Here is a 24,609-nt window from a genome sequence, read left to right as displayed (position 1 = left end):
ACCCCAAGAAATACCTAGCATAAATACTTAGTGAAAGTACAAGACACACAGGTACTACATTACTGAGGCAGAGACGTGAGTTGAAAGATTTATAAATGTATTTAATAATCAAAAAAACAAGCAGGGACTGGAACTGCTGAAAAAGAAAGTAAAAGGTTACAAGCAGATGAAAAGAATATTTGCAACTGAATGAAATTGTTAAAATGTACTTTATTACAATTTATATACTAAAAAGAGGAAGCCTCAACATTAAATGAAAAAAGGACAACATATTTAAGGTTTTAAAATTCAAGTTAAAACATTAGGCAGAGGCCACATGCAGAGAGGCAGACTTCACAAAGGAGTGCCAGGAGTGCTACCACTACTCACCCTTGGTGCAGCAAATCAAACTCAACCTCAGCAACCTCACAGCAAACGGTGCAGTCTATAGTGTCCCTGTGTATTAACTCACATGCAGTTAAGAATCTCAAAACAAAATTAAATCATAATCAAATAAACAATGATAATAGCAAAAAAATGTAATGTAACCCAATAAGCAATAACAATAATCAACAAAGAAAAATGTAACGTAAACCAGTTGGTTAAAAAAATTCAAACAAAAGAGATTGAAGAAGGATGCAGCTCCACCTCGACTAGGGGAGTATTCCCCACCACATAATGACAGAGGAAGTCAGAGCTGTTCTCCAGCCGCTGTCCGGCCGAGCTCAGACCGCATTTAGTGGCTCAGACTGCGGGAGAGCAGCGGCTCAGGTCCGCCTCCTCCACAGGCTGATTCAGGCAGGAAAAGCTGCCTTCAGTCAGCAGTAAGTGGAGCCACAGACTAACAAAGGCTCCGTGTTCAGCTACTGACCATCAGCTCACTCTGCTTCTACTCTGACTCCACCGCTTCTACTGCAGATATCCACACAACATGGCGGATAATGACGGACCTCTTCCTGCCTCATCCCGACTTTACAGTGACAACTCAGAGTCTACACAACTAAACACCACAACGCAGTATTAAAAAACACACACAATAAAACACTAAAAACTCGACCATCAGATAATTCAGTTAACTACAGGAAGTGTTGACGAGTAAAACATTAAAAGTGCTGACATTTACCTTCAGACAGAGAAAATCATCTGCGCCACAAACGTCAGTGAAAGTGAAAGTAAACTTGCAGCAACTGTGGGATACAGTGATGGGAATACCGCAGGGGCGTAACAAGCTTTTCAAACGTGTGGGGGATGTGTCCAGCTGTGGCACTACTGGGACTGCTCCTTAAATAAATGTATTACTATAACAATGTAAAATTATGTTTAAAATGAATTACTAATGTACAAAACATACGTTATATCAAAAGTTTATAATTTATATGGCTTATTATACTCAACATGGAACAGAGAACAAAAAAATACATTTTAAGTACAAAAACAAATCCCCATCTCCTGGCATCTCCGGCTCCCAGGCAGGAGTCGGCTCAGCTCGTTCACTTCAAAGATTCTGCTCTAAGAGCCGTTTCATTCGACCAACACATCACTGCTTCCTAACACTCACCTTCTTGAAAGTGCTGTCTCATGTCTCTTGTCTGCTGATGTCAAAGTAGATGAGGACTGCATCAGTGTCAGTGTAGGACAGAGGACACACATTGTCATAGTTCCTCCAGTTAACCCTTGTGTGGTGTTTATATTTTTGTTACTCAGCCAGTGTGTGTTCCAAACACTACATTGCTTTACCACCAACCTTAGAAGATTCACTGGATTGTTTCATACAGTGTTTTTGTAATTTAGCCAATAAAATGACAGCATTAGAGTTACACTTAGTCAGTGCTGATGGCTGAAGGCTGGAGATGAAATTTATTTTGTTGAGGCCATACTGGACAGTGTCCAGCAGGAGGTCAGTGCTCTAAATGTATAGACGAGTGTTGGTTTTCACCTGCCTCCTGTCTTTGTGTTGGTCAGAAGCATTTGATCCTGGCTCAGTGGTCACCACACACTGTCCCACTCTGCTGCAGCAGTCTAAAGGGTGTAGCTGATCCAGTCTGACCTTCCTTCTAAATTGCATCTTAGTAAACAGATGTAGAAAGTTTCAACTCTTTTTAGTATTTAGATATGCTTCTACTCTCTTTAGTGTGTAAGATAAGTTTAACTGTTTGTAGTATTTAGATAAGTTTGAACTCTCAATAGTATTTAATAGCACTTTCTTTAAAACCTTTTAAAAGAGAAAAATATATTGGTAAGTCTTTTTTCCAACTCCTTCCTTCAAACTTTTTCTTTTCTTCTACAGTCAAAAAAAAGGAAAAAACAAATTCACCTTACTATGTATATAGGTTTAGTGTATCTTAGTACATAAGTCCCAAAGTATTAAGCTCAGTATTTCAATAATTTAAAACATTTCTAAATGTAATAATTCTGTCGATTGGGACCAAATTGGCATAACTTCCATGACAGAGGTTTTAGGAGGGTCTACAGACAATATTCCATCCCAACATGTTCTTCCCACAGTTCATATGTCAGTATAATGACAGAACATACACAACAGAAAATACCAATCAAAAGTAAAATGTTTTTTTTTTTGGATGATTTTTTTAGTTTTTTCTGACCTAATTTTTAGTTCATCTACAGAATTTTTTGTTTGATAAATTTCCCATTTTCCTTTCAATTAATGTTTAAAATTTATTAACTGATGAATAAGTTCACACATGCATTAAAAGGTGTATGTGAGAGCATGTCACACTGACTCCAGCCACTAGAGGTCAGGAGTGCACAGATTTAAAGTGCTCTGATTATGTCAGTTTCTGTGTCTCACAGTCTGAATGAATGTGAGTGATTTACAACCGAAACTTTCACATCTCCTGAGCTCTGGAGCCTGAAACCAGTGGAACACACATTCATTTAGCTGTCAGATGAATAAACAATGCAACACGTATGAATGGTGGTGGTGTAGACCCTCCTAAAGACCTATTATATTATTAGGTGTTCAGCAGAGGTGAACATGTTAGAATACAACTCAATTCATTCATTCATCAGTAGGAGTAGTAGTAGCTTTATTTGTAGCAGCTTTAATAATACTTTGGTTGTGTCAGAAACAGCAGTGCTAAACATATTAATAATCTAAATAAATCATCTATTAAATACAACAGTTGCTGCAACAGTTATAAAGAGTTTGGATTTTTAACAGTAGCAGCTGCTGTGTCAGATGTGATCAAATTATTAACACCTCATAGATGGAGAAGTAGTTGTACTTTATGTATTCTGTCCTGACTGACAGATAGCTAACAAATAAATAAAAAGACCCAGTAGACTTTCCTTATTGCTTTACTGACTCTTCTTATGTCTTTTGTAAAACTGAAACACAAATAGATACACAACATGTTACAAACATACTACAGTTCACATCAGAACACACAATGAGGCTAAACAATAAAGTAAATTAGCCATAATGGCTTAACTAGCTTCTTGCTAGTGCTTAGCTGAGCGATTAGCATGTTTTCTTAATCTTAAAATAAACATCTTAAACACTACCTCAAATAAGACCTCAGTGCCACAAACAAACAAACAAACAAACAAACAAACAAAATGCATCCACTCATACCGACGGTTCCATTTCAAGGCTCGACAATCAACTTTGTGGTGGAGCACTCGAACATCGCTACACACACCAGAGTCCGGCAGAAAAGCTGCAGTACGCAGAAAACGTCACTAGGTGGAGCTCAACCCCACACAACACAACATAACTTTATTGAAACACTGACAAAGTCAGAACATTATGTGTTTATTAAGTTAATTTCATTTGACTAAAGCTTTTTACCAGCCAAAATAATTTTTTTTTCTAAAATATAAAATGTATTAACAGTCTTACAGAGGTGGCATTTTTTGGCTTCTTTTTCTACATTGAGTCCATATTTTTATCTCTTTCTGTGGTGAACTTGTCATAATGACTGTGTAGAAGAAGCAAAGAGCTGTAACAGGCTCTGTAGACATTGCTCCATTGAAATCCTTTTTTTGCTGTAGTGCACACATCACTGACTTCAGAAGATGTGAAAAGTATTGTCTAAACATACAGTCTCATAATGTTTGTAAGTAATATCAGAATGATTTGATTCTGTCTAAATATATTGAATTATGAAGAGTTGGATAGAAACATTGCAGAATGAACAATAGGAGACATGTATTTGGATGGAACACTGTCACAGGGTGAGGGAGGGCCAGAGCCTCCTAAAGCTTTTTCCTTCTGTTACACAGTTCAACACAGACACACTCATTACAACATATCAGCATAAATACACATTTGTAGCTCATGTGGTAACAGAAGCTTTGTGACAGTACTTTGCTTGGTTTTATTACTGGGCTAACCCACTCTGCCTTCTATCTTCATGTCTTACATAGTGAATTTAGAGTTGTCCATGTCCAAATATTAAGCTGCAAAATTCAATCATGTTCAGTTGTTTGACAACAGAAACATAAACATGTGTAAGTGGTAACAGTTGGTGTAATGATTGTAGTGATATTTCAGTATTTCAGCAGCTTTAGCAGCAGAAGAAGCAGCAGGATCAGTTCTAATGGCTTCATAACAGAGGTAAAGAGCTTTAGCAGAGTCTGGTGGAAATATTCACTTCTGTTTTTTCATCCATCACTGTGCTCACTTTTCCTCTGAAGTTTCCACAGACAGTTGAACCTGTTCAGCTCGTTGGAGTCTTATCTTCACCTAAACAGGGAGACTCAACTATTCTGAGCATCTAAACCTCGTAGACAGTCGGTCAGATTATCTATCACACACTCAGAGGAAAGATCCAGTGAAGCTGTTTAATTCTCTCTTGTCTCTCTTCTCAGATACACCATCACACACCAGCCTGATTCAGCATCACATGGATGTGGGGGATGCTCAGTATATTAACCACGTTCCTACTGGCTGCTGGTAGGAAAGAGTCAACAGATGGAAGAGTAGAGAGACTTCATGTTAGAACATGGGATAGCTGAACCAGTGCTCTGCTGCGTCTCTCCATATCTGATGGTAGATAAGGCTGATGTATCACATAGATTTATAGATAGACAGACATCAGCTGACTGCAGTGTCATGTACTAATAACCTCTTCATTTGTTTTTGTTCTATTCTATGAACCTGTACCATCACTGTAAAATAGCTTATATTCAATTATTTGAACCTAATTACATGATTTTTCGATGGTAAAACTTCAGTCAAAAACACTTTCACTGAAAGTAAAGATGATTTTTTTACAGAATATTAAGGTTTTTCCAACATCAAAAGACATTTTACATCACAAGACAAAAGATTTACAACTGCCAGTTCAGTGAAATGTCTAACTGCATGCAGTTCCTGGGTTTTATACTTCTGCTAATAGTCTTATCACTGTGGGAAAAAACAAGTCCTCTTCATTACGTTCCCTCATTAGTGAGAAAGTTCTCATTCATTTCACACTGTGCCTCTAGGTGTCTTGATTTCTAATGAATGTCCAGATCACGGTGTTTCTTTCCTCCTGATGTCAGTGTGAAAAATTCCTGTCATGTTTGACTAGAAAAGCTTTGAAACTAGTTTCATTTGTGAAGAGGAGCAATGAGGAGTTCAGGCTTCCTGGAGCAGAAGTAGGAAATGTGTTGCTATATTTGATTGTGTGTGAGAATTTAGTAGTTGAAGTCTAACATGTGCTTAAACAGGCTGAATAAAGTTGTTTTGGACTCCATTACCAGCTGAACCAGCAGGTTTTAATGACAGGAAATCTGTAAAACTGAGTTTGAACAATGTGAACAGTCAGGCAGGGATGGATTTCAGTGTCGTTACTGACAGAAAAAAGAATTCTTCCAGTCCAACAGAACATCTGTCTGTAGCACCTGATCCTCACACATTCACACCTCGTTTGTGTGAGTATGAAGTTTTGCCAAGAACAATGAGGAATCGTGTGGTGAAGGAGCTCAAAGAGTTGACAGTGAGGTGGGAAAAATGAGTGTGTTTATCACAATTGTTCTGATAAACATTCTGTCTTAATGTAAAGATCAGAAACTTTAAAAAGGACAGAAAGATGAAGTCGTGATATGAACCATAAAAAGAAAAAAAAAAACGTAACTTTTTCACAACTAATGCAGCATCTGACTTTCCAGTGGAAAACTTTTAACCTGAAGAAGCAACAGCAGGAAATGTTTGATTTGCACTGGCAGTAACATCACACACCTCTTATACAGACTGAAAATGATCAATAAACCGTGAGATCGGGCTGATATCTCAAAGTACAAACTATAAACACAAACCATAATGTCTGGTAGACAAGTAGAGCAACCAAAAGAAGTGATCTGGACTTTCCTGTAGTTTCCTCTTGTCCTTGTAACAGCAGTAGCTCCTCCCTTCCTTGTCAATAATTGTGCAGAAATATCTGAGTGCTTCTTTCTTCCTGAATCATGAGCAAGTCCTGTCCAGTCCAACTGTTTCTGCTCCTGTTTGACTTCTGAACTTGTCTCTGGCTGTGTGTCCACTTACTGCAGCCTGTGACATCAGACTGTAGAATGTTGATACATCAAAGGCATCAAAGGACAAACACACACACTCACACACACACACACACACACACACTGGTACTTATGTCTTTGTGCTGACATAATGCATTCCCTAGCCCTTACCCTAACTCTAACCAAAACCCAATTCTAACCCTGAAACCAAGTCTTAACCCTCAAACAGCAACATGAACACAGATGGAAACACTGCAGAGCTGCTTTGGATGGTTTAACAGGTAGAGATCATCAGATAATGGAATGACCTGATACCTTCATCTGTATCTATAAACACACGTAGGAAATCCCCCAAACACAAACTTAACCACAAACAAATGCACTTTCATGTCAACTCACACACCAGATGAAAAAACAAGTCATGTTTTACCTGCATTTTCTGGATCCAAAGAAGAAGATCCAGGACAAAGGAGATCAGGAGACAGGAGGCCCCAAAAAAGTGGGAGAAAGAAAAATACAGTTAAAACACAAACTTTTAAACAGATATAGAATCAAACAAAGAAAGTTTTGTGTCACAGAATATGATATAGTTTCATCTTTAACTTTCACCATCAGCTTCCTACTCCATCTTTCAGATTACAGGTGTGTTTTGGTATTTTAACTGTCAAAGGTGCAACAGCATTAAAAAGTTCTCTGAGCTTATATTAAAATGAGGTGAAAACTTCATGTACTGTATAAAAGATGGGAAGTAATACTCCTCATCAGGGCTGATTATTTTAGTGCTGATGGTACAAGAATGAGCTCAGATCCAGAAGTGATCAGAGATAAAAGCCTAGAAAGCAGATGAACTTTCTGCATGGATTCAACAAAGTTAAATGAAGTGTGGCAGCGTCCTCTTCCTCTTTCAACCATCCTTTGGCCTTGCTCAATGTCGTGGCAGAGGAGAATGCATGACAATTATAACGAGGATCTAAGAGACAGGCCAGCACCACAGTTTTTGTGTCTTCTACTTTCTTTTCTACTCCCTCATGGCTTGCCTGAGCGTTCTGATGCCTTTTGTGGATGGCCCCTCAGCACAGTCAGGCATGGGATGATGCTGATGAGTTGCTGTGGCTCACCTGAAGTGTAACTTCCTCTATTGGGAGAAGAGTTTCAGTTAAATCAGACTAGTGGGACCTGCAAATCCTCCATGTTCACCACAGTAGATGGTAAGCGCACGCTTTTGCTCCAGCATTCTTTGCAGCATGTGGAGCATTGAGTTCCACCTCATTGGAACAGCCTGGATTATGTTGTGCTCTGTCAGGCCAAGTTCCCTCTGAATGTCTTTCAAACACTGTTGGGCCAGAATGGAGTGGTGGAAATGTGTGGCACACTTCTTAAGTATTGCAATGACAACTGTGACGGCTCTTTCACTTGACAGACCATCATTCACCACAAGTTGCAAGGTGTGTGCTGTGCAGCTGAGGTCTGGGAGTTCAGCAAGCCTCATTCCCTTCACAATATTTGCTCCGCTGTCTTGAAGCACTAGTGCTAGACGATCTTTGCTTATCTTCCAGTCCTCAAGCATACTGAGGAATGTCTCATTCAGGTATTCCTCAGTGTGAGACCCATGCAGCACTCTTGTATTTAAGACAATCTGCTTTCTTGTCCATTCATCATCAATGAAATGGCATATCAGGCTCATGGGAGACTCTGTCACACCAGACCAGCAGTCTGCTGTGAAGGAGTGAGAGTTGCCAGCATTCTCTGGTTGAATCAGGGCTTCGATCTTGTCCACAACCTTGTAGTGAACTTCTTGCAGTTTTTCAGTTCGGTAATACTTCTCACTTTTCAGTGCATGTCATGGCTCTGCTGCAGCCATGAGGCGCTCAAAGCCAACATCAGACACCACCGTAAACGGCTGGTTGTCAGTGACTATCATCTCTATGACTAGTTTGTTCATTAGTTTTACTTTCTTTGTTTCTGAAACATGTCCTCATCACGATGAGGTTCAGATTCCCGTTTCTTCTGTGCTGTTTCATACAACTCAGGGTGATGAATCCTAAGATGGGACCACAGGTTTGAAGTATTTTTGTTTTTTCCTATTGTTGCTCCCATGCTGACACCTTCATTGCATATCTTACAGACTGCCTTCCCTGGTGTTGGTTGAGTGTAATATTTCCATACTTCCTTTTTAAAGAAGTAAATTTTTTTTGGTCTGAGTTTGATTCAACAGGCTTTCGGCCTCTGAAACACTTTCCTCACACCCTCCACATGGAGGTCAAAGTCTCTGCTAAACAACCCCCCCATCATAGTTTGTGAAAACTACCTGATACTTGTCCTGAGTGTTCAGTCAGTGAAAGAAACCATGAAAACAAAGCTGATTCTTCATTTTACATTTATCATGAATGACTAAGGGACTTTTTTTTTGGATCACTTGATTATTCATCTGAGAAAAGCAGTAAGTTCTTTGAGTTACTGAGTCACTGCAGTATGTTCAAAACAACTATACTTATAGAAATGAAGGCACTGATCAAACAGTCTAAAACATAAGCTTCAGAAAAAAATGAATACATTTCATATGCTGAAGGAAATGTTAGGTTTGTGTCATGTCCGACAGTCGACAATCAACCAAATACCCAACAAATCTAAGTCATTTAGCTTTGTAGCTCTGCACACATCCTTCTTCAAACACTGTGGTTTATGACACAGCCAGTTAAGTCTGGACTTCAAACCAGTTCAAACACAGTCATGCAGCATGTAGATGCAGAATGTAAATCATTTTCTCGAACAGCTGCACCAGCACTGAGGAATAAACATCAATGATAATTCATCATGATTTATGTAATAAAAAAAAGAGAAGTTTAATGTTTCTGTTGTTTTACTGTTTGAAAGAGTAGAAACAATGTTTGTATATTTGAAGACTAAAATCAGCTGTGAAGAACATTTTCCTTTGTTTTCTTCTTTTCAGAGGTTTTTGAAAATCAGATAAAATGAATCAGTGGATGTATCAGAATGTGGAGAGAATCTTCATCCACTACAAACTTGTGACTTGGAAATTTCCCAAAGCAAAACTCTGTTCATGTGAATCAAACCAGTAAATGTCTGGTTTCAGCTAATTTAACCTTTGGGCTGATGAATGAACAACTACCTGCTGCATAATCAGACTCATCATTGCATTATTCACTGCACAAGCAGCTGCACACTGGTTCACACCTGAGAGAATAACGTCTGTCACTGTTCAGTTAGAAGAGCAAAGAAGAAGCAGGTGGTAGAAGAAAAACTGATGAGAGGAGGAAACGGAGGAGGGTGAGAAAAAGATGAATAATTACTGAAGCTGCAACATCAACAGACGCCTGTCAGTGCCAAAGAAATGATTCTTATCAAGAAAGGCAGAGATTAAAGCAACTAGCTTCATCTTCATGTTCCAGATGCTCACACAGTTTTTGAAAAGTAAAGTAAACCAGATGAAAATAAATCATTCATGATTTGACTCAAGATGAAGAAAACATATCTCTTTACCTGGATGCATGAAATAAAAGTAATAAATCAGTGAAGGTTCAGAATGGTTTCAGTAAAATATCACAGATCTTATTTAAAGCTCTGTTACTCTGTCACAGCAGACAGCAGGACAATGACAGCGAGAAGACTAAAGGAGACATGGAGCTTTGTCCTGGTTTGAAGGACAGAAGACAGAGGACACAAGAGAGCAGTTCCAGCCCTCTGACAGAAGACAGGCTGGGAGGGAGGACAGCTGTCCAGCAAACTTTCTACATGCTCCTAAAGTCAGAAACACACTCAAACAGCAAAATTCTCTTGTTTCTCAGGCAAACACATGCACACCCTCCTACAGACTGTCCACACTGCTGCTCTCTGTGTCTGTGAGATCACTCGTTACCACTTTGTTCCTCCAAATATAACAGTGATAATATTTGTGTCCGTGAAAGGACACATATACACACACTGTTACACATTCTCCACCTGCTTTGTAGTTGTGTGAGGAGTGTGTGAAGTGTGGAGGCGAACGTCACAATGACTGACTTCTCCTCTCTGCTTGGTTCCACTCAGCTGCCTGTCACTGACTCTTCAGAGCAAAGTGTTGGAGGTTAAAAATCTATTTACTGAAGCTGGAGCTTTTAACAGGTCACATTCACATTCAAATTCGCAGGGGTCAGCACAGCAACACAGCCAGGTAAGTATGAGCTGCAGTTGTATATGTCAGCTTTTGCAGTCTGTCCACAAAGCCACTAGTCAAGCTGTCTCTTGGGAAAGAAAGCAAAGGCCCACGTGCTACACTTTTCTTGTCTCAAAGACGCCAGCATCCTGCTGACATATGACTGCTCGGCGAGACACCCCAGCTGTCATATAGTGAAGTTCGCGGACGACACAGCAGTAGTGGGACGCATCACTGACAACGATGAGTCAGAGTACAGAGAGGAGGTGGAACATCTGGAGCAGTGGTGCAGAAACAACAACCTCTGCATCAATGTGAAAAAGACCAAGGAGATGGTGGTGGATTTCAGAAGAGACAGGCGCCCTCTCCCCCCCCTGCACATCGGAGGAGCAGCTGTGGAGGTGGTCTCCAGCTTCAGGTACCTGGGTGTACACATCACCGAGGACCTCACCTGGAACACCAACACATCTCATCTGGTTAGAAAGGCCCACCAGCGTCTCTACCTCCTCAGGAAGCTGCGGCAAGCTGGACTTGGAGGCTCAGTCCTGAGGAGCTTCTACCACTGTGTGGTGGAGAGTGTCCTCTGCACCTGCATCACTGTGTGGCATGGCAGCTGCACTGCTGCTGAGAGGAAGGCTCTGCAGAGGGTGGTAAAGGCTGCACAGAGGACTGTGGGGAACAGCCTGCCCACCACCTCAGACCTCTACACAGCACGATGCAGAGGGAGGGCCCTCCGCATCATGAAGGACTCCACCCATCCCGCACACAGTCTCTTTCAACCCCTCCCCTCAGGCAGGCGGCTGAGGAGCATCCGGAGCAGGACCACCAGGCTCAGGAACAGCTTCTTCCCTGAAGCTGTAAGACTGCTGAACTCTAGCCCTGCCGTGTAGACCCCCCCCCCCCCCCCTCACCACACACTGACAGCACTACAACACTTTATCTGTTCCCTAGGTGCAATACATGGCTACCTCTGCACTAACACTACCTCCCACTTGCACATGAGTGTTTATGCACGTGCTAACTTCGGCTTCCTTACCTTATCTTATTTTTACTCTATTTAATTGCTAATTGTTTAATTTCACAATGTTTATATATTTAATATCTAATGTTTATTTTTAATTTCTCTAATGTTATATTTATTTTTTTCTACTCTAATGTTTATACTATTGCCCTTATGTTTATACTTCATTTTGTTCACGGCTCTGAATGGCTTAAACTGGGACCTGAGTACTAATTTCGTACCATAACATGTAAATGTCCTGGTATGACAATAAAGTTCATTGATCCTTTATCCTTGATCCCCACCAAAGCCTAAAAATAAAGTATACCAGCGAAATGACAACACCTAGCACGCATTTCTTCCACAAAGAAAGAGCAAAGTCGGACAGGGGAGCTCACACTTGTGGCGCTCTATAAAGATGTTTGACTTTTCACCAACTCAAAAGGCTCAGCCATAAGGCCAAGCCAGCCAAAAATAACTTCAACTCATTGGTGTTCCTCTCCACAGAAGTCTTTAGTAAAAGGTGAAAGACTTCTGCGTTACGAAGAGAAACAAGAGTCAGAACGGGCCTGTCTCAGAGAGCAGCTGAAGACCCTAGTCGTCCCAGCTACCTCCGTCGCGGTGCGCCTCCCTTGGGTTGCCGCGTGCTAAATCCCAGCCTCCCCACCACCTCCAGCCTGAAAAATCCAGGCCTGGCTTTTACATGGAGACTACAAAGTCTGGGAAACGATCAGGCGTCTTCAGGGAGTCCGCGACCAATCATCGTAGCTGAGGTGCACTGTGTTGTTGAGCGGGGTTCCCTGGGTGATATCAGTAAATCAACTGACTGGTTATGCACAATTCACTTGATAAAAACTTAGCTGCATTTTCCTTCGGCCACTGTAAAAGTTTGACTCCTAACTAATCATGTGTGTCAAAACATGATTTTCTACAAAGCATGAGAAAGGTGCACCGTTCCCGGTGGCACTGCAATGCCGGGTTGATGCGTGGAGTGAGCGGAGCAAGCTCCCTTTTCAGCTCCCTCTCCTAAAAATGGGTTTAATACGTTATCCCCATATAGGGGACATATCAGATATTAAACTGATAAGAACAGATACTACACTTGATCTTAGCCAAAAGGCCGAGAAGCGATGAGGCCCAAGCCTTTGACGTCCAAATCAAGCTCTTGGTACAACCGTCACTTGTCGCGGTGTCCCGTTTGTAAGCCAGCTTATCACTTAGCAACTCCACCCATCTGTCTGCTGTGTACTTTTCCCTGCTGCTATACAAAGATGTTTGACTTTTCACCAACTCAAAAGGCTCAGCCATACGGCAAAGCCGGCCAAAAATAGCTTCAACTCATTGCTGTTCCACACCAAAGCCTAGAAATAAAGCATACTAGAACAACATCTAGCACACATTTCTTCCACAAACAAGCAGCAAAGTCGGACAGGAGAGCTCACACTTCATTTTGTCATGGAAAGGCCATGCCCACTTCCCCAGTTCCAATGGGAACACAGGGAATTGTCATGACTAAACACGCCACTCTGTAGCGCACGCCAGAGAGCTTCTGCAGAGCAACACTGCCGCTTTGTGGACAGACTGCAAAAGCTGACATGTAACTCCAAATCAACAAAGCCACTTCACAAAACGGAGAGCCTTCAACAGGTTAGCACATGGGAATTCCTGACACATTGTGTTTTCTTCTACACGCACGCAACAGAGAAGAGCGCGAACGCAGTCCCCCACTACCAGAAATTTACAGTCGAGATTCCCACATTTGAGGAATTCGCAGGGATCAGCACAGCCGGAGCGCAATGACTGAGCCTCACCCTGGGTGAACCACCTTGTTGATCATGGTATCTCCCCTGCCAGGTAAGCATGAGCTGCAGTTGGAAGAGAGCGGGTGGTGCTCACCAGGCACAGCACTCTGGCTGACGGTGCCCACGATGCATAATCCCACATTTCAGTGCCATGAGCTTCAGCTCCCCTTTGTCTGTTACGTTTATGGCTGAAAAGATACAAACACTGCTGCAAATAGGCTGCGGCGTGCGGCAAACGCGCTTTGTTGGATCTACCCATCATGCACTGCTCTGCCAAAAACAAAGGAACACTGTGTGAAATGCCACTAGTCAAGCTGTCTCTTGGGAAAGAAAGCAAAGGCCCACGTGGGACACTTTTCAAAACATTTCACTAAATGAACTAAACACTGACATGAACTACTAACATGTATGGACTTACTGAAAACCTTGGAGCTGATCTGGACTTCCCTGTGGTTTCCTCTTGTCCTTGTAACAGCAGTAGCTCCTCCCTTCCTTGTCAATAATTGTGCAGAAACATCTGAGTGCTTCTTTCTTCCTAAATCATGAGCAAGTCCTGTCCAGTCCAACTGTTTCTGCTCCTGTTTGACTTCTGAACTTGTCTCTGACTGTGTGTACACTTACTGCAGCCTCTGACATCAGACTGTAGAATGTTGATACATCAAAGGCATCAAAGGACAAACACACACACACACTCACACATACTGGTACTTATATCTTGGTGAGGACACTCTCTGGCATAATGCATTCCCTCGCCCTAACCTCTCTCTCTCTTAGCATCTCAGACCTATGTCAGTACCTGTGCCTCTGTCAAAGAATACAAAAAAAAAAAAACACTAGACCTGTACACACATAAAGTCATGTATTCATCTGTGAATGTGTGTTTGATGAGTGCAAAGTGAAAATGCTGCATGAACCTTGTTTTTGTAAAAGCTTCTCTTGTTTCCTTTGCTTCTTACAACTGTATATTTTTCAAGCATCATCTGTCATATTGAAGAAATAAGTTCATTCAGTAGCGTTATTTCTTTTTTTATTGTCATCATGTACACTTTTCTTGTCTCAAAGACGCCAGCATCCCCACCAAAGCCTAAAAATAAAGTATACCAGCGAAATGACAACACCTAGCACGCATTTCTTCCGCAAAGAAAGAGCAAAGTCGGACAGGGGAGCTCACACTTGTGGCGCTCTATAAAGATGTTTGACTTTTCACCAACTCAAAAGGCTCAGCCATAAGGCCAAGCCAGCCAAAAATAACTTCAACTCATTGGTGTTCCTCTCCACGGAAGTCTTTAGTAAAAGGCGAAAGACTTGTGCGTTATGAAGAGAAACAAGAGTCAGAACGGGCCTGTCTCAGAGAGCAGCTGAGGACCCTAGTCGTCCCAGCTACCACCGTCGCGGTGCGCCTCCCTTGGCTTGCCGCGTGCTAAATCCCAGCCTCCCCACCACCTCCAGCCTGAAAAATCCAGGCCTGGCTTTTACATGGAGACTACAAAGTCTGGGAAACGATCAGGCGTCTTCAGGGAGTCCGCGACCAATCATCGTAGCTGAGGTGCACTGTGTTGTTGAGCTGGGTTCCCTGGGTGATATCAGTAAATCAACTGACTGGTTGTGCACAATTCACTTGATAAAAACTTAAACGCATTTTCCTTCAGCCACTGTAAAAGTTTGACTCCTAACTAAACATGTGTGTCAAAACTTGATTTTCTACAAAGCAAGAGAAAGATGCACCGTTCCCAGCGGCACTGCAATGCCAGGTTGATGTGTGGAGTGAGCGGAGCAAGCTCCCTTTTCAGCTCCCTCTCCTAAAAATGGGTTTAATAAGTTGACATATAACTCTAAATCAACAAAGCCACGTCACAAGATGGAGATGAACCACACTAGTTTAGGGATGATATTTTTTTGTTTATTGTGAATCAAAAATGGAGATAAAAGGCCTATAGCACCTAGTATTCCCAGGTGGTGTCCCATCGAAGTTCTAACCAGGCCCTACTCTACTTATCTTTCGAGATCAGGCGAGATCGGGCGTGCCAAGGGTGGTATAGCCGTGAGCAACACCAACCCATATAAAAAGTCTCTTTATACATGCTAAAACGCCACTAACAAATCCAATGTTTAATAGAGACAATAATCATCTGGATTTCTCTACAAATCCAAGCACAAGAAGCAATCAAAAATCACCTTATCCACCTGACGAGAATTCTCTGACTATCCATCATCTGATAAAGGCTGTTACTGAGTCTGATCACTTATAGATCCATTCCTGTCCAACATTGAGTAAGATGTAAGATGTAAGATGGAAATATTTAAAACAGCTACTTTTTGTGTGTGTGCCCAAACACTTTTTGGCTGAACATCATGTTCTTGTGTGCTTAAATATCACATCAAGTTAACAAACAAATCATCTGAACAAAACATTTCACTAAATGAACTAAACACTAACATGAACTACTAACATGTACTGACTTACTGAAAACCTTGGAGGTGATCTGGACTTTCCTGTAGTTTCCTCTTGTTCTTGTAACAGCAGTAGCTCCTCCCTTCCTTGTCAATAATTGTGCAGAAATATCTGAGTGCTTCTTTCTTCCTAAGTCATGAGCAAGTCCTGTCCAGTCCAACTGTTTCTGCTCCTGTTTGACTTCTGAACTTGTCTCTGGCTGTGTGTCCACTTACTGCAGCCTGTGACATCAGACTGTAGAATGTTGATACATCAAATGCATCAAAGGACAAACACTCTCTCTCTCTCTCTCACACACACACACACACACACATTGTTGTCTTAATATAGTTATGAGGACACATCATAACTGAAAGCCTAACATTAACCAAAACATAACCCATACTAATGATATTCAATCTTCTCAAAAATACCAAATGAATTACAACAATAAGCACTCAGGACCATTCAGCTGGGTTGGTGAATTTAGCACCAAGGACAGCAGCAGCTGAACTGTACACAACTACATGTACTAACACACAGCAAATTCACAAAGTACTAAAATCTGGAGTCAGGCAAAAAAGTGTGAAAGAGTTACATTTCTGGAGTTTATTTTATAACTCTGACTACAGTTTGTGTTAAGGTGTACACCCTGGTGTTCAGGATCTGGTTTTAACTCTGCCCCTGGAATTCACAACACATTTTATCGCGGCATGAGCAGCACAAGGAACGTCGTCACAAGGCTGGTAAGAGCATGATTTTTATCAAAAAGTACTTTAAATGTGTGATATTTTGTCATTGTTCTCACTTTATCTACTGACATTTAAAAATTCATATTTTGCTGCACTTATATTTTGAGAGATTTGTATCTTGACACAGACAAAAATATGTGATTGTGAGAAGTGGATGATAAGAATTCCAAAGTACAGTATTTAATCAGTTCATATTAAGCTGTATGTGTTGTCTGCATTTCAGACCTCCCATCTACTGAAGCATCTATGAACCTGGCTGATTGTTCAGACCTGACAGAATATGTGACCCTCACTACTTGTGGTAAGCAGAGTTATAGGTAATGGTAATGTTTTGTCTTGAGACAGGTAATATCCAGCCAGGTATGTGATATAGTTTTAATGTGCTGGACTTTAGATTTTATTTGCCTTATACTTGTGTGTGTGTAATCTTCAGATCTAAGTGTCCTGCAGCAAGGGTGTGAAGGCTCCTCCTCTCCAAGTCTGACAGATACACCGTCAGTATCAAGCACTTTAAGCAGAGACACAAGTGATTCTGGATGCCAGCCTTTGATGGACAGTGTCCTTGCAAAAAATGTAATTGTTTTCCAACTTGTATACAACTAGATTTTAATCCTTATTTGACATAATTCCTAAAAAATGCAAGTAATATGTACATGTATGAGATGAATGTATTTGCTTACAACATAGATCTAAGAGTAGTTGTAAATAGTTTATAAAAACCTTCTTCAGCAGATTCTTCATGACCCACAGTGGTCAGATGATGTACTATTTTTTTGTAAAAATATTGGTTTATTTTAAACATTTGAAAATGTTTTTCTCTTTTTATTTAGATTTTGCAAGGCTTCTCACTGATGTTTGGAGCAGAGGTTGCTTCAAGGTTCCTTGAAAAATGGAACAGCAGTTTTAAAGATAAAGTTATCAAGGAGGCAGGAACCTGAAAGAGACGTCTCTCTTAAAACAACAACTGAAAGTTGCCCTGAATGAAGGATCTGACACTGCTGATGAAGCAGGTACAGTTATCATCAGAATAGTAATGCAGTTATGTGAGTCGTCCAACAGTCGTCAATTTATTGTGTTTTTATTGATTTATTTTACAAAAGCATCTGAGTCTAAATAGGCCACTTAAGTCTGCAGTTAAGATACAGTGTGAGGGCTGAACATTGCTTTGCTCTCCAGCACAGATTTATAATGACTGGGCCATTAATAGTTGTTATATGTGTAAATGTTTAAAACTCCAAGCCCTGTACAGTCTTAACAACCCTAAACACCAAGTTCAACTTTACAAAAAGTACCACAAAAAGGGGGGTCCAAACAACTCCTTAGGCTCTGAAACGTGCTCCTAAACACTTTCTGGGGGATCACTTTTGGACTCTCACACTTAGGCAAATTTTCACGCTCCCAACTCACTTATATGGAGGAACTTCAAATGCTCATAACTCTGGAACCCTAAGTCCTAGAGACTCAAGGGTAGTACCGTTGGACTCGGGGTACCCACAAATGGGGGGGTAGGACAAGGTCCCATGTCTCTATCTTGCTCCCCTGAGAATCGGTTAAAACTGACCCTGGTTAAAACTCCAAATTTTGACTCTCCCAACTCACTTATTTGGGGGAACTTCAAATGCTCATAACTCTAGAACCTTAAGTCCCAGAGAATCAAGGGTGGTACCGTTGGACTCTGGGTACACACAAATGGGGGGGTAGGACAAGGTCCCATGTCTCTATCTTGCTCCCCTGAGAATCGGTCAAAACAGACCCTGGTTAAAACACGAAGCCCTGTACACTCTTAGCAACCCTAAACACCAACTTCAACTTTACAAAAAGTACCACAAAAAGGGGGGTCCAAACAACTCCTTAGACTCTGAAACGTGCTCCTAAACACTTTCTGGGGGATCACTTTTGGACTCTCACACTTAGGCAAATTTTCACGCTCCCAACTCACTTATATGGAGGAACTTCAAATGCTCATAATTCTGGAACCCTAAGTCCTAGAGACTTAAGGGTGGTACCGTTGGACTCGGGGTACACACAAATGGAGGGGTAGGACAAGGCCCCATGTCTCTATCTTTCTCCCCTGAGAATCGGTCAAAACAGACCCTGGTTAAGATCATAATAAAACCATTAGAACAATGCACAGAGTAATATCATAAACATACTATTTAATATATATAATGAGTGTAAAAGTACTTTTCACTCTGTCCCCAGAGTGGGACAGCATTATGGCTTCTCTTCTGGTGCTGCTTCATCTTCTCACTCCACAACCAGCTGGAAGAAAGCGTCCCACAAAGATCAGCGTCGGAGAGACAACGGATCATCTGGTAAAATTTCAGAAGGTTTGTCAAAACTTCCAAATACTGTAGATGTTGCTGAGTTTTAGAAAGACATTTTTGTAAACATATTTCTCTTGTTTCAGTCATCCCAAAGCCTTGAGGATCATCTCCTGACCACTGAAGGAACCCATCAGTCATATCTTCTTTCCACAGGAACTTCAAAGACCCAGGTTTTCACCTTTTATATTGTCTTGGACAAAAAGCTTCTGTCATGTCAGTCATGTACATCCTTTGGTGCTTTTGATGAGCTGTTCAAGTCACATTTTGTTTTCAGTGTGAAGTATGATGACGCTCTCTCCAGCCTGTACACATTTTTGCAGACAGAGTAAAAGAGCTCAGAGCAAAGCTGTTAAACAAACCATAAGTAGCTTATTTAGCCAAAATGTTGAGATGTTTTCTCTGTAATTCATCCTTTGGTTCAGTGTTGCTTTTGTTCAGGAACCTCAAATGAATTCATGCCATGTATCCAGGTAAAAGTCTCTCTAGTTATTGTGGATTCAGGAGACATCTCATTAAGATACACAGCTCCATTGATAACACAAGTGTGTCTAACCAGATCCCTTTCAACAACGACACAGAGACAGTAAACAATTCTCAGTCTGTAACTGATGAAATACTTCATCTCATTTCCAAAATACTGAAGCAGGTCCTTCAGGTTCTACTCACAACAAAGACATGTGTGCTTCAGTTATAGCCAAGCTTTTGGGGAGTGGTGAACCAAATACTGTAGTTCTTTATACAACTGAAAATTTAGAGGAATTTGTCAAGCAGGTTATCAAGCAGCTATCACTGGGAATGCCTGTCCTTAAAAACAGTTGAGTCTGGTCCAGTTAAAATGTGTTCAGTTGAAACACTGGATTTTTCTGAAGATATAACAGCATCTCTTCACCTTGATTCTGAAGCCATCGTCTTTCACACAGTGGGTGAAATGCTGTGGAGCTGAGTATCGTGTTGGACTCTTTGTGTGCACTGGTACTGATGAAAACATGAACCATTGTTCAGCAAAATAACATCAATCATTTTGCACAAAGTGTTTTTTGTTTTGATTGAGCATGAAACTTGTTTCCATGATCACTTCCATGCTTTCCAAGTGAGTGACACTACACAGAGTGAACTGATTCTAGAAAGGGAGAGATTAAGATATTTCAAATGGTTTGATGCTCAGATGTCATATGGTTGTGATTCATAATGTTATGTTGTATCAGACAGTTGCATAATCTGATTTCTAATCTGAATTGAATGAGTTCTCTTACTGTTTTATACTTGAACTGTAAAGTGAGTAGTCGTCTACCTCAAGTTACACAATGCACCACAGAGAAATGTGTCAGTTTTTTATACATTTGCAGACATTTTATTATGCAGTAATGTGTTGTTTACAGTGTTTTATACAATTTCACAAATGTTTTTCATTGACATTATTTGCTGCCTGTGTGCTGTAAAATTTTACAGTTTTAAGGCAGCAATTAATTCAAAGTGTCATGTGTTGAATTTATACACAGAATATTAATCCAACATGTATCTGTAGCAGAGTGGAACATTAAACATAGTAATGTGTTAGAAATGGATCAGCAGCAGGTGGGTGGAGCCAGGACCACAGACAGAGAACATGCAGCTCCAGAGCCAGAGACACCTGCAGAAAGGTACAGAGACAGAGAGACCAGAGAGAAACAAACACAGGATTACGGGACAGAGAGGACACAGAGTTAATGAAATGCAATAAAGGTTAATAAATGTGAGAGTGGGTCTGAGGAGAGAAAGAGAGAAGAGAAGAGAAGAGGTGTGCAGGGGATCATGGTCATAGCCGAGGCCTATAGCAGCATAACTAAGGGATGGTTCAGTTGCCTGAGCCAGCCCTACTATGGGCTTTATCCTAAATTGTAACAGTGTCTATAGTAATAATTGTGACTAACTATAGGTTTAGTCATAATAACTAAAACTGTAACTATAACTAATTAGAAGCTTTGTCAAACAAAAAGGTTTTAAGTATAATTTTAAAATTTGTTAAAATACTCGTTAATTATTTAGTTTGCTCAGCTGTTCATTTATTTATAACTAAGTAGTGTGGCCCAATATAAATAGTACAGGCATTGTACTGTTGTAGTTTCACCACAAGAGGGAGTTGGTGGTTTGGAGTCGCTCCTGGTCAGCGGACGTTGACACGTGATTGTGTTGCTCCAATGATGCATAGACAGGAGCTCATCACTGATAATGCTGCTGTTTGTCCATTTTACAGTTTGATTAAAGCAACATACAACTACCCAGCGCTCTGTGCTTTCTTCAAGAGTGCTACAAATATATTAATGTATATATTAGTAATATATTGACCCAATGTAAACACTTTGTATTGACATATTCTTTATAAGCAAGACTATGAAATAATATTAGGTCAGTTTAACCTTTGATAACGTTGCTGGAGCAGAACCTGGTTAATATTATTAAAGTCAGTCAACAAATGAATTGTCATCTGTCACCGTGTGAAAATCCCAATATAAATAGCTTGAAAACTTGTGAAGCAAGTTTCCATACAGAGTTCTTAACATGTGCTTTTCCATGTTTCTAATTAAATATGCTTCACTCTTTACCTTGCTCTGACTGACAGGCATCACGTTGGACCTGTGTCACCTGCGTGATGAACAAATGTCATGTAAACCTTTACATCGTTAGCTGATGTTACTTTTTAAAAAAATTACTTTATTGATCCCTCCTGGGGAAATTACTCTCTGCATTTTACCCACACAAAGTGAATGAAACACACACACAAGCATGCACATGCACTACAGGGGGCTGCCCTGCCCCAGCCTAGTGAAGCGCGCGGGTAGCTGGGGTGGATCGGTGCCTTGCTGAGGGGCATCACTGGTGGCCTTCATCACCACCGTATCCGTTTTTTGGGCTTGGTCGAAGAATCGAACCCATGACCCTCCGGCAGATACATAATCTCAGGCTGATCCAAAGTCCAAAGCCGCACTCTTAACTTGCTGCGCCACGGCTGTCCCCCAAAAGTATTTCGCATTGGCCGGGAATCGAACCCGGGCCTCGAACCCGGGCCTCCCACGTGGCAGGCGAGAATTCTACCACTGAACCACCAATGCAAGGTTATTGTCAACCCCATGCCTCCAAGGGAGATTGTGACCTGATCGCAGCACCTTAGACTGTTCGGCCATCCTGACTTACTACTTGTCTTCACAACAACAGTTAGCTGTTGAAAATGTCTTCATGTGTGCACGAATGTGTTATATCAGAAATATCTTCATTTATTTATGGATTTTATTCTGAACACTGAGACACTATGTTGTTGAAACTAACAGAGAGAAGTCACATCTGTCCCAGAATGATTTTAGATCCCAGTGCTTCCACTTTGACTTCCTAGTTATGTTGTTGAATGCGACAGACATCACTCACCTGTACTGATATATGATATGATATGATATGCATCAGTGTTGGAAAGAAAGAGCTACAGGTTAATGTGATAGAAACACATGTTTTTCTGTATGGTCCAGTCATTATTTGCATCTGTCACTGTAGCTTTTTTAGACCCATGGTGATAACTGACTTTTGTATGAATAAATCCTAAATAATCAGCTTATGTTTTTATTGTCCTTGTTTTCGATCAGTGAGGCACTAAAGAGTAACTTCCAGGTGTTGGCTTTTAACTCAGGATGCAAAAATGAAGGTTTTCAAGAAAAGATGAGAGAGAACGACTGAAACAGCAAAACAGTGGTGTTAACTTCAAGTCTTCTTCTTCTTCAAGAACTATTTTCAATCATTTGGACCCACTGAGATTTAAAATCCCTTCTTTTTTTTTCTAGCAAGCAGAGCAATAAAGTGAACAATACTGGACCTGAGGAGCTGGCCCTTCTGTGTTGGGCCATGCGTTTGTTTAAAGGTTGTTTAGTTTCCCCAATATATAGGTCCTTGCATTCCTCACTGCAAGTTACAGTTGTTTTGAAATGTGTCTCAGTTTTATAAATATCAAATGAAATGATGAGAGAGAGCCTCTCGATCTCTGTTTTGTAATGATCTTAAACTAACACACATCAAACCTGGGGCTTTGTAGTTTTCCATAATAAGATCACTAGTTGGTGTAGGACATATAGAGTGAGGTAAAGAGGACTCAGGTGGGGCCACACATCATTTTTGCCCCCACTGCCCAGAGTGACTTTATCCAGCCATGATCTCCCTTGATCTTCTTTGCAGGATAAACTTACCAGGAACATCACAGCCTCAGGTATTTAGTTTTTTAGTCAGGGTTACAGTCACTGTGCATGGTAAAGCCTTTAATGTGCCTCTGCATGAGCTGCTATGGTTGCTGTAAATTCACACAGAGTAATGGAACAAAAGTATCCTCCACAATCTGTTGTGTTACAGAAGCTCAGCATCATTTTATTCCTTGTTGAACAAAGTCAAATCCATTGTTTTCTTTAAACAAAGCTCCACACCACTTTTTTCTTTGCTTCATGTTTTAGAGCAAATCAATAGTGTTTGTTCCACAATGAGATTAGATGCAAAGCAAAAATCATTCAACCCAATCAAGGCATAATATTAATTTATTTTTATTGAATTAAATTTAACTGTTTCTGCTCCTGTTTGACTTCTGAACTTGTCTCTGGCTGTGTGTCCACTTACTGCAGCCTCTGACATCAGACTGTAGAATGTTGATACATCAAAGGCATCAAAGGACAAACTCTCTCTCTCTCTCTCTCTCTCACACACACACACACACACACACACACACACACACATTGTTGTCTTAATATAGTTATGAGGACACATCATAACTGAAAACCTAACATTAACCAAAACATAACCCATACTAATGATATTCAATCTCCTCAAAAATACCAAATGAATTACAACAATAATCACTCAGGACCATTCAGCTGGGTTGGTGAATTCAGCACCAAGGACAGCAGCAGCTGAACTGTACACAACTACATGTACTAACACACAGCAAATTCACAAAGTACTAAAATCTGGAGTCGGGCAAAATAAAAGTGTGAAAGAGTTACATTTCTGGAGTTTATTTTATAACTCTGACTACAGTGTGTGTTAAGGTGTACACCCTGGTGTTCAGGATCTGGTTTTAACTCTGCCCCTGGAATTCACGACACATTTTATCGCGGCATGAGCAGCACAAGGAACGTCGTCATAAGGCTGGTAAGAGCATGATTTTTATCAAAAAGTACGTTAAATGCGTGATTTTTTGTCATTGTTCTCACTTTATCTACTGACATTTAAAAATTCATATTTTGCTGCACTTATATTTTGAGAGATTTGTATCTTGACACAGACAAAAATATGTGATTGTGAGAAGTGGATGATAAGAATTCCAAAGTACAGTATTTAATCAGTTCATATTAAACTGTATGTGTTGTCTGCATTTCAGACCTCCCATCTACTGAAGCATCTATGAACCTGGCTGATCGTTCAGACCTGACAGAATATGTGACCCTCACTACTTGTGGTAAGCAGAGTTATAGGTAATGGTAATGTTTTGTCTTGAGACAGGTAATATCCAGCCAGGTATGTGATATAGTTTTAATATTCTGGACTTTAGATTTTATTTGCCTTATACTTGTGTGTGTGTAATCTTCAGATCTAAGTGTCTTGCAGCAAGGGTGTGAAGGCTCCTCCTCTCCAAGTCTGACAGATACACTGTCAGTCTCAAGCACTTTAAGCAGAGACACAAGTGGTTCTGGATGCCAGCCT

At 40.7% G+C, this 24,609-nt stretch overlaps 5 non-coding genes and 2 pseudogenes across 5 annotated transcripts; all 7 read right to left on the bottom strand.

Moving 5' to 3' along the window:
- Positions 1-12,037: 12,037 nt before the first annotated feature.
- On the bottom strand, positions 12,038-12,152 carry LOC121190155. Its single transcript, XR_005894950.1, has one exon. It is a non-coding gene; the product is annotated as a U5 spliceosomal RNA (small nuclear RNA).
- Positions 12,153-12,532: 380 nt separating this feature from the next.
- On the bottom strand, positions 12,533-12,723 carry LOC121190139. The gene has a single exon (XR_005894935.1). It is a non-coding gene; the product is annotated as a U2 spliceosomal RNA (small nuclear RNA).
- A 567-nt stretch (positions 12,724-13,290) lies between these two features.
- On the bottom strand, positions 13,291-13,453 carry LOC121190135. Its single transcript, XR_005894933.1, has one exon. It is a non-coding gene; the product is annotated as a U1 spliceosomal RNA (small nuclear RNA).
- Positions 13,454-14,612: 1,159 nt separating this feature from the next.
- Positions 14,613-14,727, bottom strand: LOC121190147. The gene has a single exon (XR_005894942.1). It is a non-coding gene; the product is annotated as a U5 spliceosomal RNA (small nuclear RNA).
- A 380-nt stretch (positions 14,728-15,107) lies between these two features.
- Positions 15,108-15,259, bottom strand: LOC121190146 (annotated as a pseudogene).
- A 62-nt stretch (positions 15,260-15,321) lies between these two features.
- On the bottom strand, positions 15,322-15,440 carry LOC121190138 (annotated as a pseudogene).
- A 6,468-nt stretch (positions 15,441-21,908) lies between these two features.
- On the bottom strand, positions 21,909-21,992 carry trnag-gcc. The gene has a single exon. It is a non-coding gene; the product is annotated as a tRNA-Gly (tRNA).
- Between the last annotated feature and the right edge of the window lie 2,617 nt (positions 21,993-24,609).

This window comes from Toxotes jaculatrix, chromosome 11, assembly GCF_017976425.1.
Source record: "Toxotes jaculatrix isolate fToxJac2 chromosome 11, fToxJac2.pri, whole genome shotgun sequence".
Classification (NCBI taxonomy): domain Eukaryota; kingdom Metazoa; phylum Chordata; class Actinopteri; family Toxotidae; genus Toxotes; species Toxotes jaculatrix.
This window is presented reverse-complemented; position numbering and strand designations above follow the sequence as displayed.